We start from the raw sequence: 17,677 nt of genomic DNA on the forward strand, positions 1-17,677 counted from the left end.
AATTTTCTTCTCCTGAAGATATTCCGCAAGGCCAGTCTACTTCCGGGTGGGCCGGTGCTGTGAGCAGACCACACGGTCTCTCGCTCACAAAGGGGGTTGGATGTTGCCCCTGCATCATCAGGAGAGCCCCTGCCGTGTCATGGCCCCTGGCCAACCAATCCGGTCAGCTGGGGGGCGTGGCTTAGGCAATTTAACCAGCCGCGTGGCAGGGGAATGTCCTTTTGGGTTCCAGCTTTGAGGATTTCCCGCCCTCCTGCCCTCTTTTCAGGTCTTTGATATTGGCCTCACTATGGACCTCGGTTGGTCACCGTTGAGGAGCCTGGTAGGAATTTTTCCACTTGGCAAATTGGCACTGGCCATTTGGTTTTTGCCTACCTCATAGCAATCATCAGGACTTAATAAGATTTGGCGTTAGGCATTTTTAAAAACTTTTTCTGGGGAGGGGAGGTGTGGCCATCACCTGCCCCTCCATACTAAAGGGTATTCTGTTAAAGGAATCCGGTGGTAGTGGTTCCTGTCCGAAGCCTGGGTGGTGGCTAGAGCCATGGCACCACCTTCCAGTGACTCTAGGGGGAGCTTCCAGTTGATGTGCATCAACAAGTTCCCCCTACTGGTGGTTAACCCTTGTGAGACTTCCTACAGGCGGGCAGGAGTCAGATATAGTCGGTTCAATACCAATGCCTAAGCCAATACTGCTCACATTCTGTAACCAATAAAGTTGTGGCCTAAATTTTGCCCATTAACCATTAGCCTAATATGCTGTGTCCTAGTGTCTTTATTCATCATGGGGGGAGGCCTCAGGGTCTTGACGTTCAATGGGACCAAAGGTGGACAAACTTCCCCAGAAGGAACATGACATGTCCCCCAACAAAAGTACCACCCCTCTTCTAAAACCCACTGCAATTAATAGAAGTAAACATAAAATCTAAGGCCAGATACAACTAGTTGGCACTAGTGGCAGCCAGTGCAATGTGTCCCGCTAAATTGGCTACGGAGAAAAGCACACAGGGGGAGGAGAGGGGGTATGAGTAAATTTATTGAATAAAGTCAATAATATGACTTTATTACTACGCTTCAATCCAAGAGTGGCTAGCATGAAAGGAAAGACACTTCCAATCGCACAATTTGGCCCCCAATTTCCTATTCCCCCATTCAGCTATAGTGAGCTTTGGTCTCTTCACTACATCTCATTCCATTCCATTCCATAAGATCCCTCAACCCTTAGGAATGGTGAAGGGGTGGGGATGGTACAACAGGCTGGCAGTTGGGAGTTCAAGGCAAAAAACAACAAGACCCATTCTGTGAGTGGAACTCTGCTTCTGGTTCATAAGGTAATATTTTATGTGGAATGAAGTTTAGTAATTGCAGAACACCAACAGGAGAGCAGAAATAAACTATTTTGAGTGTTTGTGTAATGTAGGATTCCCAAGTTTTCTTCCACACAATACCTAGTGGTAGCCTCAAAACAAATGTTTTTATGGAAGGGAGAAGTACTAAAAACAACAACACCAGCCTACAACATTTTCCCACTCACAAGTGTAGATTTACAACTTGCTTCATGCTACTGGTGTACTGAATGCCTTAATGCAGAATTGTCACCCTTGAAGTTAAATATTAAAATCTTAATGTTTCCAGAATGCAAAAGAGTTCTCTTCTGCACTTTAAAGTTTTATGTGCCTGTGTTGGATAACAGAAATGATGGATGAGAAAGAAAATAGAAAAGAAATCAAGTAGAAAAACAAGCTTTGCTTTTAGTAAATAAATATATAGTTCTGCAATTATTTTTATTATCTGCATGAGTAAATTCCTACACTAGTAAGTTCTGTCTCTCAGGCTATGAGCCTCGCCTGTACACTGTTGTGTATTCACTGCTTCAATGAAATGCAACTGGAGAGGAGGTCGACTTCCTCAGGCCATGAAGATTCAGAGACATTGAGATAAGAGTCTACTGACGTGAGAGAACAAAACCAGAAACCAAATAGATGCATAGAATTTTCAAAGATACTTGCATTCATATATGGAGGAGAAAGAGACATTTTGATGTAGATAAATTCACTGCTCTCAAAGTTCTAGAATTAAGAGAACAATTCCATAGTCACTTTAAATAAAAAAATTCCTTCCAGTAGCACCTTAAAGACCAACTAAGTGCACCTTTAAGGTGCTACCTTTAAGGTGCAACTTTAAGGTGCTACTGGAAGGAATTTTTTTATTTTGACTATGGCAGACCAACACGGCTACCTATCTACTACTGGAACCATAGTCACTTTAGTTAACCTACAAATAGAGTAATTAATGTTAATCCTGCAACTAAGCCAGAAATTTGCTTCTGTATCCCCTTTTTCTTGGGATGGAAGGCCATACCAAATTCTCTTTTCCTCCTCTGCCTCTGGCCTGGTGACACCTCTTGACCCAGTAGAGAAAGACACCGTCATAATCCTTTACCTTCTAAGCTGTTTGATTCCACTATCACGGGGAAGGATGTTCCAGCCCCTATATCAGACAGGATAGTTTTACAGGGACAGTTTTGGCTTTACAAAACTCACAGCTTCTGTTTATCTGGCAGCAGACCAGTTACTTACAGGGGCTGAAAAGTAATTTAATATGAAGGCAACTACCATCCATTTACCTGTGAGTAAGCCACCTGAACTAAGCAGGACTTAATTCTGAGTAGACATGGTTATGACTGCATTGTATAGTACAAGCTAGATTTCAAAGGAGCAGAGGAACCAGAGACCAAAACGCAAATCAGCCCTGAGTGCTCACTGGAAGGACACGACTAAACAACAACAAAACTCAGTTAAGGAATAAAGTCTTAAATCTGAAGAGGAAGCTTTCCTTCACATCATATATATGTTTTCATAATCCACAATCAACATTTATGTCCAAAACATTTATGTCCCAACCATAAATGTACACATACAGCAGTACAGCACAGAGCAGTGCACTAAACCAGTAATTCTGGGAAGGTTTGGATCAGGGATCGGTGGCCAAGGATGAAAGGAGATGGAATACAACAACATCTAGAGCAGCAGTTCTCAACCTGTGGGTCCCCAGATGTTGTTGGACTACAACTCCCATCATCCCTGAGCCTTGCTAGCTAGGGGTGATGGGAGTTGTAGTTCAACAACATCTGGGGACCCACAGGTTGAGAACTGCTGCTCTAGAGGATCACCAGTTCCCCATCCCAAGCATAGATGACTCTGTTGCTGTATTTATATTGACTGAAAACAAAATAACCCCTACAATATTATTCAAATCCATGGCAATTACAATAGTAGCTTAATTTTCGGTTTCTAGAATAGCAGATAAAAGTGGTTCCAAAAGAATGGAAACCATTTTGCCTCCTCAGGCTTTACAACTTTTCATATGATACTAGGAATAAAAAAAGGAAATGCGGATGTGCCCCAGATCAGATTCCATAGAAATGCAAGATTGGATATCAGTATGTGAACAGATTTGTTCTTCTATTGTCTATATATGTTCAATTTGTGATCTTTGGATATTACATAAAGATAGTGTCTTAAACCATCAGTCAAGCACCAGAGCTCGTATTATTATTTCAAACAAATGACGCAATGGAACAGCATGCTTTCAATCACACATTCCACTACAAAGGAATTGTGCATAATTATTTGGTGCTATAACAACAAGATGAAGGTTAACTTTACAATTACATGAAAAGAAAGTATTGTTAAAATGTTTTCAGTGATATTCAAAATCACATTTTAGATTAAAAACTGTTACTTAATTCTGAATATATTACACATCCTATATTCTTATATACACGTCCTATATTCTCAACTCAATCTCAACATGGGCAAAATATCCAGATTTCTCTCTCTCTCTCTCATTAGCTATGCTTCGACACAACTCTAAAGTGATAAACCAGAGGTGGCTAGCTGTTCAGGGGTTTTACCCAGACCTCCAAACAAATTTTTCCAGCCCCTCCAAAAACCCACATTTTGGCAGCAGTGGCAAAAAAAAAAGAAAATTAAAGTAGGCACACTACCAGTATGGAAGGAGAGGTCTAAACCCTGATGGGAATGCAAATCATGCCCCCACCATCAATAATTTGATGAGTGGGAACAGATGATAACCCCCTATTCTGCATGTGCATGCCTTAGTGTTGTCAATGTGATGCACATCCACTTCTAGAGCCCTTGGGGCAAAAGATTAGCCACTCAGTCGTAGCAATTGGAGGGAGGGGGCAGAATGCCAGTTTTATCTTGCTCAGCATTATCTACACGGACAGGCAGCAGCTCTCCAGAGTTTCAGGAAAAGGTTTTTCCCAGCCCTACCCAGAAACACCAGGGACTGAACACGACTAGGCAAATTAAACTGCACACAAGCTGCAATCTAACCAGAGTGGCTGCCTTGCTGTTTCATACAAACCAGTGCATGTATGTTTCTGCTGAACAAACCGGGAAGCTTAAAACAAATCTTGGTTGTTTGTTTGCTAGTTCAGATGCAACACTAAGCTAGATGCTCCATTACTTGTTTCTCCAACTGGAGGAAGAGAGGAGCAAAGTGGCAGAGCACAAGTTGCATGCAGCTCATGGACAGACTGATTTGTTGAACCATGCTTTACGGCCTCTCTGAGTTGCAATTAGGTGCCCTGGACTCTCAATGCATTTTCTGTTCTTCCACTATGTGAACAATCATAAACATCTTCACCCTCGTTCCTGGAGGATGATTTGTTCCAAACTGAAAACTATTCAGCTCTGTTTGGCTTTCCTGCCGCAATCAGTTTAAAAGATGCTCTGCCACTTTTTTAGGTTTTCAGTGCTTCACACGGTCCATAATTAAATATAGAACTTGCTGCCACAGGAAGAAGTGATGGCCACCAACTTGGATGGCTTTAAAAGAGGACTGGATGAATAAATTCATGGAGGAGAAGGCTATCAATGGCTACTAGTCATGATGGTTATGTTCTGCCTCTACAGTCACAAGCAATAATATTTCTAAATACCAGCTGATAGAAGCCACAGAAATGGAAGGTGCTCTTGAGTTCAAGTCCTACTTGCCAGTGTCCCACAGACATCTGACTGGTCTCTGTGAGAATAGGATATACAAAAAAGTTGTTTACACCTTGTATGAATTGTTATCCAAGAGCTTTACCTAACAATCATGTGTTTTCCCAGGGTCATTTTAGAAGAATAACAGAAGAATAGTGCAGGCACAAGGTTAAAAGTAACACAATTTTTTTTGGATGTGTGCTGTAATTGTTCATTATTCTTTCGGTTTTTTGAATATTTAAATATACAAAACTGAATATAAAAATGGGGAAACAGCAGTCTTACTTTGCTCACATTTTGAGTTGCAACATAGTAAAACACAGTATTTCAAAGGAGTCAGCTACCACGAATAAAGAGCACTTGTGCACCGCCCTGAGATCTTTTGATGAAGGGTGGTATATAAATCTAATAAATAAAATTAGTAAAAATAATAATCTTTTAGATTTCAGAAGCTGAAAACCTTTATCTCTAAGCCTTTACACATGAACATGATACTCATACCAGGACTTTTAAAAAGCTAACCTGATAAACTAAAAAGCAGCCATGTTGAAATTTGTTTTAATGTATTTTGACATGCTACTCAAACAGAGCTTATGAAGAAAAGTTGAAATTTTATGAGAGTATCATACAATGGACTATGAGTTGACCTCTGGCACAGAACATAAATGAACTCATTCACCTCTGTGGGTTTCCCCCTCTTTTTCCCCAGGATTCTGTTCTCCCAGGGAGTTGCTCATTTTAGTCAGTTACGGTACTTGGAAGAAGGCAGACAGCCAAACTGCAAACACAATGACTGGATTGAGTTCTTAAGCAAATACACAAGAATGGCATTCAATCTCTTACAAGAGGAATATAATTTTCATCATAAGTGTAACAAGAAACCTGGTCTAAAGCAAAGGTAGGTCATCACTTAAAACAGATATTTTGTTTTTTAGGAGCAAACTTTCATCTAATGATAACCCAAAAGAGCAAAGCAGAAGACTGCTAAAAACCACAAACATTTATTTCACAGCAAGTAAGTGGAGCAGGAGCCAGCAAATTTATCTGTTAAATGGTTGCGAACAGGCTAGCGTCAAAGAATGGGCCGAGGCAGAGCCAAAGGTAATAGTGGAGAAAATTACATTAGGGAGGCTCTATAAGAACTCACCTAATACTGAAAACAACAGCACCCTACACCCAAAGCAGATTCTACGCTTAACAAATAAGGGAAAAAACTGATCAGGATTCCTCTCATTCTCCACCCTACTACTCTGGTGTGTTTTGTTGCTTTTTTTTAGTTTGTATGCCTGAGGGAAGGGTCTGACTCTCATTTTTATTTTGATGGGAGAAGTATTCATCTGAAAAGCAGAATAAAAGTACAATAAAATAAGTTAGCGTTATAATGGAGACTTACAGAAAACAGACAAAATTTCTCATAGAGGATCAGGACATTCTAAAAGCTTCGACTTATAAAAGCAGTTGTCCTGAGGAAGAGTCCTCATGGAACGTCCTCCCACCCCCCAAAAAAGATTTTCAAAATAGTTATAGCTGCAGAAGCCTCCTACTGCAATATTAGTTGCTGACAATACCTAGGATTCTCAAAGTTCTGGGATTCCTTGTCACTAGCAGAATATACTAAAGTCTACTAGTCACCACCAGAAGGGCAACCCTGTGATTCCCACCCTCCTCATCTTACAAAACAGAAATCTGAATTCAAGCAGGCTAGACAGGTGGATGAGACGATCTAGAGCAATTTACCATTGCCTCTATTCGTCTCTTCCTTTGCTCTTTGCTCCCCCATGTCTTTATTTTGATTGTAAACTCCTTGGTGTAGGGATTTGTTAAACTACTTAGTATGGCAGTGCACATAAACGACACTTTATTTACACTAAATAGAATAGGGTGGGGGGTGCCAAGCCTATCTTGAGCTAAATTGAAATATTCTCCCCTTCTGAAGCGCAAGCGCACGCACAGACACAAAATATGCACATTTTGAGACTTCAGAGGCTTGACTTCAATTTCTTGGTGCATCTGGTGAAAGCCTCCACTCACAACTCCAATCCCACCCTGAGGAACGGATTATGAAACCTCTGTGAGGGGGGTGAGTGATGGGCATATCACCCCTAAATAGAGGACACACTTCAGGGGACCCACTGGGAAAGACGGGGAGATAGGGAGCTCAGAGAGTCTGGAGAAATCAGAGGTAGGCTGGGGGAGGATTGATCAAGCGCTTCCTGGCCCTATTCATTGTCCCTCAGCTCAGGAATAAGGAATTACAGAAGTCCTCCTGGAAATTCCTAGGTGAATGCTTCGCCGGTCTAGGTTCCCTAATTAGACTAAAAACAGTGATGGGGGTGGGGAGAAGAAGAAAACAACAGTCTTCTTTCTCATTCCTCTATGTTAAAGTTTTCAGTTTGCTTTTCAAATAATAATGTTGCTAACAAATGGCTTTGGAAGAGGTCTCACTGAGACCTGCCTGCTCCAAGGCAGGAAACATACTTGTTAGATGAGAAAGTCCACCTTCACCCAGGAAGCTAGTGTCCTTTTTCTGCCTTCTGTTGACCCAGAGAAGGGGACTTCCCAATCCTTTCAGCATGTCTTGCTGCTCCTGGTAGAGAATACACACACACACACACACACACACACACACAGCACGCAGTACAGGCATTTATTTCATTTGTTTATCAGTGAGGAAGTTCAACTATAGATAACAATTTATATTTCAAACTCTCCATTCTCAAATATCCCACAAGGACTATAACACGTATGATTAGGGGTGAGGGATTTGCTGATTAACTATTCCAATATTCTAACTAAATAAACACATTTGGAAGGAATGTATTCCTCCTTGACACAATTTTAAGCTGTGCTTGTACAATCCAGCTTCAGAATGTGAAAATCTGCAATATTTTCAATGTACGCATGTTAAGAGTGAACAAACACTTTCATCACAGACATTTTAGATCAAGTATTCCAAGTACAACCACAATAATACCACTACCAGCACACATCAACACATTATTTCCCATTCCTGCTATAACAATTTGAACCTCTTTCTGCAAAACAAATCACGTGCAGCAACAGCTTTCCAAATGAAAGATTTGCTAACACTGGAATGTTCCTGCTCATCCTGGCTTTTCACTTCTAAACTCAACAAAAATGTTATGCATTTCAAAACTATGCCTGCAAGCACAGTTCAGATAAAAGTGACTTTATTGTGGCTGTTCACTACATTAATTAAAAAGTAGTTATTTGACTTCTATTTACATACAAACTTGGATGTTCTTTGAATACAGACTGTACCCATCATAGGATGAAACATCTAAATATCATTTCTGACATTTGGCTTATGACTTACGCTCCTCCTCAATGAACCGTGGAACAAATTCCAAACACCGCACTGACATTGACAAGACAGCATGTTCTTTTTTTTTTTTTTTTTTATAAAATTTTTATTGGTTTTACAACATTTTTAAGAAAAACAGACAAACACTAAAAATGACAAACATACACGTATAGTTTCAAACATATTTTCATAAACCTCTTTTCTTGGACTTCCCCATACCCCCCCTCTCTGCATCCCAATGTCCATAGTTCAACTAGCAACTCCCAATTGTTACTTTCCAATCTCTATCATCTTAGTCCTCTTTTATAATCTGACCTTATATCCCTGTACCCCTTTGTTTCTGGAAACCACGGCATTTTAGCATTCATTAAGTTTATAGTAGTCCTTAAGATAGCTTTTGAATTTTCTCCATTCTTCTTCCACCGTCTCTTTTCGTTGGTCACGGATTCTGCCTGTCATCTCGGCCAGTGTCATATAGTCCATCACTTTCATCTGCCATTCTTCCAAAGTGGGTAAATCTTGTGTCTTCCAATACTTTGCGATGAGTATTCTTGCTGCTGTTGTGGCATACATGAAAAAAGCTCTATCTTTCTTTGTCACCAATTGGCCGACAATGCCCAAGAGAAAGGCCTCTGGTTTTTTAGGAAAGGTACATTTAAGTACCTTTTTCATTTCATTATAGATCATTTCCCAGAAGGCCTTAATCTTCGGGCATGTCCACCAAAGGTGATAAAAGGTACCTTCAGTCTCTTTACATTTCCAACATTTGTTATCGGGCAAATGATAGATTTTTGCCAGCTTGACTGGGGTCATGTACCACCTGTATACCATTTTCATAATGTTTTCCTTTAAGGCATTACATGCCGTAAATTTTATACCGGTGTTCCATAACCATTCCCAGTCAGCTGACATGATGTTATGTCCAACATCCTGAGCCCACTTAATCATAGCCGATTTAACTGTTTCATCCTGTGTGTTCCATTTCAACAACAAGTTATACATTCTAGATAAATTCTTAGTATTGGGTTCTAACAGTTCGGTTTCTAATTTTGATTTTTCCACCTGAAAACCGACTTTCCTGTCCTGTTTAAAAAATTCCATTATTTGGCGATATTGGAACCAATTTTCTACTTTATGCTTCAATTTCTCCTGACTTTGTAGTTTGAACTTATCTCCATCCTGTTCTAAAATTTCCCAATACTTCGGCCATCCGACCTCCATATTGAGTTTCTTCACTGCTTTAGCCTCCACTGGTGACACCCATCTAGGGGTTTTGTTTTCCAATAGATCTTTATATCTTATCCAAACATTAAACAATGCTTTTCTGACAATGTGATTTTTAAAGGCACTGTTGACTTTATCATACCAAAGATATGCATGCCAACCAAAAGCGTTATTGAAACCTTCCAGATCCAAGATGTCCGTGTTCTCGAGGAGCATCCATTCTTTGAGCCAGCAAAAAGCTGCTGCCTCATAGTACAATTTTAGGTCCGGCAGGGCAAAACCCCCTCTTTCTTTAACATCTGTCAATATTTTAAATTTAATTCGGGGCTTTTTGCCCTGCCAGACAAATTTCGAAATATCTTTGTGCCACCTCTTAAAACATTCCATCTTATCAATAATCTGCAAGGTCTGAAACAAAAATAACATTCTAGGCAATACATTCATTTTAATTACTGCAATTCGGCCTAACATTGACAGTTTCAAATTTGACCATATTTCTAAATCTTTTTTAATTTCTGACCAACATTTTTCCGGTCGGTGCCAGCGCTTAATGGCGGTCCTAGCTCCGAGCTCCGGAGAAGGACTGCTTCGCAAGTTCGGGTCTTACCCGCTACGGCAAGCGGGGGACCCCTAAAATCCCAGGCGCTGAAGCCTGAGAACAAGGAGACTCGGTGGGCACCTTTGCGCCCCCCGGTACCGTGAAAGAGCCTTTTTAAAGGCTACGGATCGACATCGGGAGTGAGCGCGGTGCTGAGAGTCGCTACCCAGCCTGCGAAGTGAAGCCGCGTCGCCATAAGCGGAGAGCGCCGATTCCTTCCTGAAAAGAAAATTTGGACTGATTCCCCGTGAGTAAGAGCTGAAAAATAACCGGGACTCTTTGAATTTTAAAAATTGGGCTAAAAACGGGGGAGATTTAAACAAAGGAAGTCTGCCTCCCCCCGACTGTATGAAAGCGAAAGCAACGGAGCTCTAAACCTGCATCCGTTTAAACCCGCTCTTTGATCAGCTAAACCGGACATTTAAACCTTTGATCTCCCCTCTAGCAAGCAGGGCAGAGGGGAGGTGAATCTGACCAATAACTGCATGATTTATTTGGGGGAAAAAACCTCTGCTGTCTCATCTATTTGAAAGTACGAAACGGTCTGCCTTTTCAGTACACTGAACTGACTTTTTCCTGTGAAGCGATACTTTGATACAAAGTTTCCACAGTGCCTGACTACTGTATATTATAAGAAGAAACAGTATAAATTGGGCAACTGTGGCAATTTGAAGTTATAAGCATTTAGCAACATTGACTTTGACTGTGTTAATTTCCTTTTTTCTTACTCCTTGGACTGTCTCCTTTGTTTTTGTATTTGGAAATTTTGCTCTATGGCCATTTTGATTTGCTCCCTCTAGAGGATAAAGTAAAGCTCGGCACGGCTTAAGACAGTGGAATTTTCCAAGGGAGAATAAATCCCGTGGGAATTGACCTTGACATGAGTGGCCCACAAGAAGAGATAGTCACAAGAGCCAAGATCAAGCAACAACAACAACAACAACAGCTGCAGCTGCAACAGGCAAAGAAAAGAGGCTCAATCTCAGGCGCAACAGCCGGATCAGCAGGAACAACAGGTCAAGACAAAGGAGCAGCCGTTTCTATGGAAGCTGTGACAGAGGCCCTGCTCAAGATAAACCAAACTCTGGAGTCTTTGACAAAACAGACTTCAGAGAACACACAAAAATTAACAGAAATATCAGCAAGATTAAACCAGAATACAGAATCTATAAATAAATTGGTAGAGGAAAACGCCACCACGCGCCAAATTGCCGAAGAGGCCAAAGCCACTGCTGGAGAGACACAGGAGAAATTAGAGCCGCTTGCCAAGAAGGTCTATGAGCATGATGCAACTTTGGCCTTGTGGGAGTTACAGAGGAAAGAGAGAAACTTAAAATTAAGACTGATTCCGGAGAATGAAAGAGACAGCCTTGTGGAATATTTGACACGGGAGTTTGCGGATTGCTGGGACCTTGAGGAAGACGAATTCAAAATTACGACTGCCTTTAGACTGGGGAAAAAGCAAGACAGAAAGACACCGAGAGATTGTTTGATTACACTCAGATCCAAGGAGGAAAGAGACAAAATACTAGGATTACACTTTGAAAAGGCCTTGCAAATTGGAAATTCAGCTGTACAGATCTTTAAAGACATCCCAAAATACATTTTGGATTTAAGAAACTTCTACAAGGACTTGGTTCTCTTGCTAAAGAAGAATTCTATTCGTTTCAGGTGGGAGTTCCCACAAGGACTGTCATTCGACTACAAGGCAAAGAAAGTGAAAATAAAGACAATTCAAGATAAAGACAAATTTTTGGCAAGATACCAGGAGGACTTACAGAAGGGGACTGTGGACGCACTTGCAGAACAGAGGAGAGCATTGGATATCCTGAATCTCTCGTTCGGACAAAAACCACCACCATCAGAAGAAGAGCAACAACTTGGAGCTGTTGGAGGAGCCTTAGGAAAATAACAAGATGGCTCTGCAATTCCTTAGTTGGAATTGTAATGGGCTCAATGGGCCTTTGAAGAGAAGACAAGTATTTCATATATTGAATAGAGAACAATTGGACTTGATATGCTTACAAGAAACTCACATAACCAGAGCCCACAGGAGATTACTTTCAAACAAAAGGCTAGGACAAGAATTTATCTCATCAGACAAAGTTAAGAAGAGAGGAGTTGTAATATATGTGAAGGAGAAATGGGCTCCAAAAATGATATTTAAAGATGAACAAGGGAGATATCTGGCTGTGGAGATACAAGTACAAGGAGAAAAATTCTTAGTTGTTGGAATTTATGCACCAAATGAAGGCAAATCCGACTTCTTTAAGAGACTTCATGAAACTTTGATGGACTATCTGGATTACAATATGATAATTATGGGAGACATGAATGGCGTGGTCTCCACCAATATGGATAAGGCACAAAGACTTACAGTCACCAAAGAAGGGAGACTCCCTAAGACTTTTTTCGAAATGACTGAAAACATGGACTTGATAGATATTTGGAGAACAAGGAATCCTCTGGAGAGAGAGGGAACCTTTTTCTCCCAAGCAATGATGACCTGGACCAGAATCGATCAAATCTGGGTTACTAGTGGAATGGCTCCAAAGATTAAGAAAGTGGAAATCTGCCCAAAAACTTGCTCCGACCATAACGCCGTGAAGATGGAGATGAAACTCACAACAACTGGTCAATTTAGATGGAGAATGAATGACACCCTCTTTCGAGACAAGGAGATTCTCACGAAGGCCCAAAAGACCCTAAAAGACTATTTTGAAATAAATTTGAGGACCGACGTGGAGAAAAGAGTGATCTGGGACGCAAGTAAAGCGGTGATGAGAGGATTTTTGATTCAACAAAACTCAATAAAGAGGAAAAAACAAAATGAGAAAAAAGAGAAGATTCTGGAAATGATAAAGGAAGGAGAGAGGAAATTAAGAACAAAACCAAAGTCTCAGGACATTTTAAGAGAGATCAAATTATATCAAACACAATATATGGAATTGATGAACCAAGAGATTGAATGGAAGATAAGGCAAATGAAGCAAAAGACTTTTGAATCAGCAAATAAATGTGGCAAACTTTTGGCATGGCAACTGAAGAAAAGGCAGAAACTAAATACAGTTACAAGCCTAGAGGTGGATGGAAAGAACATATCCAAACCCAATGAAATCAGAAATTGCTTTTTAAGTTATTTTAAAAAACTCTACACCCAAGGCCCGCAAAATGAAGAAGATATAGACAAATTCCTCGGAAAATATGGACTACAAAACATCTCTCATCAAAGTAAGATGGATTTGAACCAGAGAATCTCAGAACAAGAGGTAGAGGCTGCCATTCAGAATATGCAACTGGGCAAATCTCCGGGACCAGATGGACTGACTTCCAGATACTACAAATCGCTGAAGGAATGGTTGACTCAACCACTAAGAGAAGTTTGTAATGAGATCCTTGAGGGAAAAAAGGCACCTGAATCGTGGAAAGAGGCATATATTTCACTCATACCAAAGTCAGAGACTGAAAAGACCCAACTTAAGAACTACCGCCCAATATCTCTGCTTAATGTGGATTACAAAATTTTTGCAGACATTTTGGCAAAAAGATTTAAAAGAGTCTTGATGGAGAAGATTCATAAAGACCAAGCAGGCTTTCTCCCTAAAAGACATCTAGCAGACAATGTAAGGAATCTAATAGATATTTTGGAAAAGCTAGAGGTGAATATAAACACTAAAGCAGTATTGATCTTTCTGGATGCGGAGAAAGCCTTTGACAATATTTCTTGGAGTTTTATGAGGAAGAATCTTCATGGGATGGGGGTAGGTCAGGGTTTTGAGAATGGTATGGCTGCAATATATTCTGAACAAAAAGCCAAACTGATTGTAAACAATGTTGTGACTGAGGAACTTAAGATAGAAAAAGGAACACGACAGGGGTGCCCGATTTCCCCATTACTTTTTATTTCAGTTCTGGAGGTGTTGCTGAATATGATAAGAAATGACCAGCAGGTCAAAGGTGTGCAGGTCGGAGCTAAACATTATAAGTTAAGAGCGTTCGCAGATGACCTAGTATTGACTTTGCAAGAGCCAAACACTAGTACGAAAAAGGTTTTAGAAATAATACAACAGTTTGGTCAGGTAGCTGGATTTAAGTTGAACAAGCAAAAAACCAAAGTTTTAGGGAAAAACCTAACAGATATGGAAAAGGAGAAATTTCAAGAGGAAACAGGTTTGACTGTGGTCAAGAAGGTCAAATACCTAGGGGTTTACTTAACATCTAAGAATCAGAATTTGTATAAGGACAAGACAGCATGTTCTTTCTATATTAAAAACATTGCATAGTCTTGTAAAGAATGCTAAATGCCTTAACAGAAAACGCTTTGAACCAAGGGCTTTCCTACACTAAAAACTACTCACTGTTTGAAAAGCTTCACTTTGTGTGGACAATAATGATTTCTTTCTGTTACCTAAGAACAGAGATCAAATCATTTCACTACAAATAAACTATTACCTGAAATTTGACTGAAGGCTAAAATGTAATTCTACTCAACGACACATTTTAACACATTGCAGAAAATCTTAGAAATGATTAGTATTAATATTTATTTACAAATTGCTGTTCATATGGAAGCAGAGTTTGTAACAATGCATAACGCACAATGCAATACAAACATTAATTGGGAACTCCTAGATGGCACATATGTTCATATATGTACATACATGATGCCCATGTACTACTAGGCAAATACCACTGGCTGTGTTCACACACAATGATTTACTATGGATATGTATATACTTTCCTCCTGCCCAAATGTGGCTTGTCTGAGCAACATACAACACGATTCTCGGTTTGGATGCAACATTAAGCCCCGGATTACTGTTTGTTGCTCACACACAAACTAGAAGAAGAATAAAGTATGAGTAATCTCCACATTCACAATAAACCATAAACTATTGTTTAAGATGCAGCCAATAAAAACATCAACTAATAAGTTTAATTTGGCTCTAAAAAGCTATCAAGTGTGATACAGAACTAGTTCCTGGGGTAAAGTTCAGGAAGACCCCCTCTGCCTCTATAGTATTTGGTCAACATTAGAGAAAACATATATTTCTGCTTTAGAATCTATATGCATTTGGAATTTTTCCTTTGAAGTGAAAGTGACTACTACCATTCATATTACAAATTCTCTTTTTTTATTTTTGCATAAATCCAACATATGATCCATGAGGTTCAAAACGGCTTCCTAAAACGTGAATCAAATATTGGTAGACTATACAATTTCAACAAGTTTTTTGGATCTATGGGTGATATCCAACCAAATCACATATTGAAATTAACAGACTTTAGTAACTTGTCCATTGATTCCATTGACTTTACTCTGACTTAATTGGGAAATCACCTTCTTATTTACATCTTTAAAGCCACTATGATCTACTGTTAACAGCTGAAGTGCCTTTTACAAGGCCTTAACAATGTTTTTTGGGGGGGAGGGGACAGACAGCAAAGGGCAGTAATGTCAGAAAAACAATTTGCTTTCCAAATACTAAAAATAGATAAAGAAATAACTCAAACTGTGAAATGTCGGTCAGCAAGCATTTTATGCTAAGCAAAACAGCCTCCCCCCACCTTGCTAAAAATAAAATTGTATGTTACTGCAATACTTTTCAGTTGCTTCAGCCAAGAACTCCAAAACCTCCCTGAAACTAACCTCAGCTGGATAACTTGCTTGTGTACTATGAGTCAGCAGTTCTCAACATTTCTGGAAATTCCTCAGTGTTAACTCCTCCCATATAGCAGGAAACTGCAGATCCAATTCAGTATATACCAGGAAACACACAAAGATTTGCACATTTCACTGGAGCCACATAAGCATTAGATTACATTTTTGGGCAGTTACCAACCATGCTGCTTTCAGTGATTCTCTTTGTTGCAGAAAAATAAAGCTTAGCTATTTTAATAGTGGGGATATTTCTTCTTCATCAGTGAACATTGTATATAAAGATATGAAACATAAGCACTGTTCAGCTTATGAGTAAGTTATTCTTACCTATGTGATTTAAGCCTCAAAGACAACATCAAATAGCAAAGCATAAAATGTTCATATTATACTGAACCTTAACCCCAAGATACTGGTTTCAAAACTGGTAAAGCTGTTATGTAGTACAACTACTCCCCAAACAAGGGTGTTCAGATACAAAACAGGACATAAGAGTGGTTCTTTGAAATGTTATACAAAAAGAACACCAGCAAGTACATCTTTCTCATTACGGCATGACAAGCATTCCCTGGCCAAATATCCCTCTTCTACACAATTATTAAGGTACAGGACCTTTGTTTTCCTTTGCACCGAGTCATCCTATTATTCAGGAGAGTGCTTGTTTTATAACATGGGTAGGCAAACAAAGGCCCGGGGCCCAGATCCTGCCCAATCGCCTTCTAAATCCGGCCCGCGGATGGTCCGGGAATCAGCGTGTTTTTACATGAGTAGAATGTGTCCTTTTATTTAAAATGCATCTCTGGGTTATTTGTGGGGCCTGCCTGGTGTATTCACATGAGTAGAACGTGTGCTTTTATTTAAAATACATCTCTGGGTTATTTGTGGAGCATAGGAATTCGTTCATATTTTTTTCCCAAAATCTAGTCTGGCCCCCCACAAGGTCTGAGGGACAGTGGACCAGCCCCCTGCTAAAAAAGTTTGCTGATCCCTGTTTTATAATAAATAACGTAAAGGGAAGGATTCATACCAATGCTTTGTAGCTTGAGAAGATTAAAACAACAACAATAAACTTTGGATTCCCAGTCAGAAACATTCCAGGACCTAAGTATGTTGACATTTTCTGCAGTCTGGTGCCTATTAATGCACTTAGAAGTAGGAAGTGATAGGTAGATAATATTGAAATTTTGAACTCTTTGATGCCGTCTTGTCATCCCATTGCCATTGTCTCCTTGCCTGCAATATTAATTTGGCAAGACATGCCTACCACATATAAGATGCACTTGTTGTATTACGATCTTCAGTGCAGAATGTCACGTACCACAAAAGGATCACATGGAATTCAGTTTTAATAAATAATGTTCACAAAGGAACTTCATCCCAGCAATATTATTTGTCCAAATTCTATAGTCTAATAATTAGACGGTGCTGTCAGACTAATTACTGGTGTACTCAAGTGGATGGAATTCTGTGTAGTGCTATGGCACAAGAATTTCAGCTTGCCAGACAGAATGATTCCCCATTCCTCTATGCCAAGTGCTTTTCCAGAGGCTCTTCCAAACCCCTGAACCATATTCAAGGGGGCATGAGGAATGTGTGGTGGAAGAGAGGGGGGAACCACATTGCACTAATGGAAGTCCTGACACAGGCCTCCACAACTGGAACTTGGTAGCTGAATCCAGCCCAGTTAGAACAAACGTAAGAAAAATATTCTCATCCAAGATCATGGAAACCATATAAGAAGCTTCGATAAAAACAGCAGAAAGAACAATGTAGAATGCACACTTATGTGTCATTTCCCTCAATAAACCGTAGCCAATGTTTGCTAGAGGATAGTGGTGTGACAAGAAACAAGCAGT

The 17,677-nt window shown here is 39.9% G+C and overlaps 1 protein-coding gene and 1 long non-coding RNA gene across 7 annotated transcripts in view; both read right to left on the reverse strand.

Moving 5' to 3' along the window:
• Positions 1–17,677, reverse strand: part of SPIDR (scaffold protein involved in DNA repair) — a 170,267-nt gene that overhangs the window by 69,981 nt on the left and 82,609 nt on the right. The gene's annotated exons all lie outside the window — the stretch shown is intronic.
• Positions 5,663–15,960, reverse strand: LOC310713779. Its single transcript, XR_014529455.1, has 3 exons — positions 15,813–15,960; positions 7,494–7,602; positions 5,663–6,352 (listed from the first exon to the last, which is right to left on the reverse strand). It is a non-coding gene; the product is annotated as an uncharacterized lncRNA (long non-coding RNA).

The sequence above is a fragment of the Podarcis liolepis genome, assembly GCF_965112155.1.
Source record: "Podarcis liolepis genome assembly, chromosome: 8".
In the NCBI taxonomy this organism is placed as follows: Eukaryota; Metazoa; Chordata; class Lepidosauria; order Squamata; family Lacertidae; genus Podarcis; species Podarcis liolepis.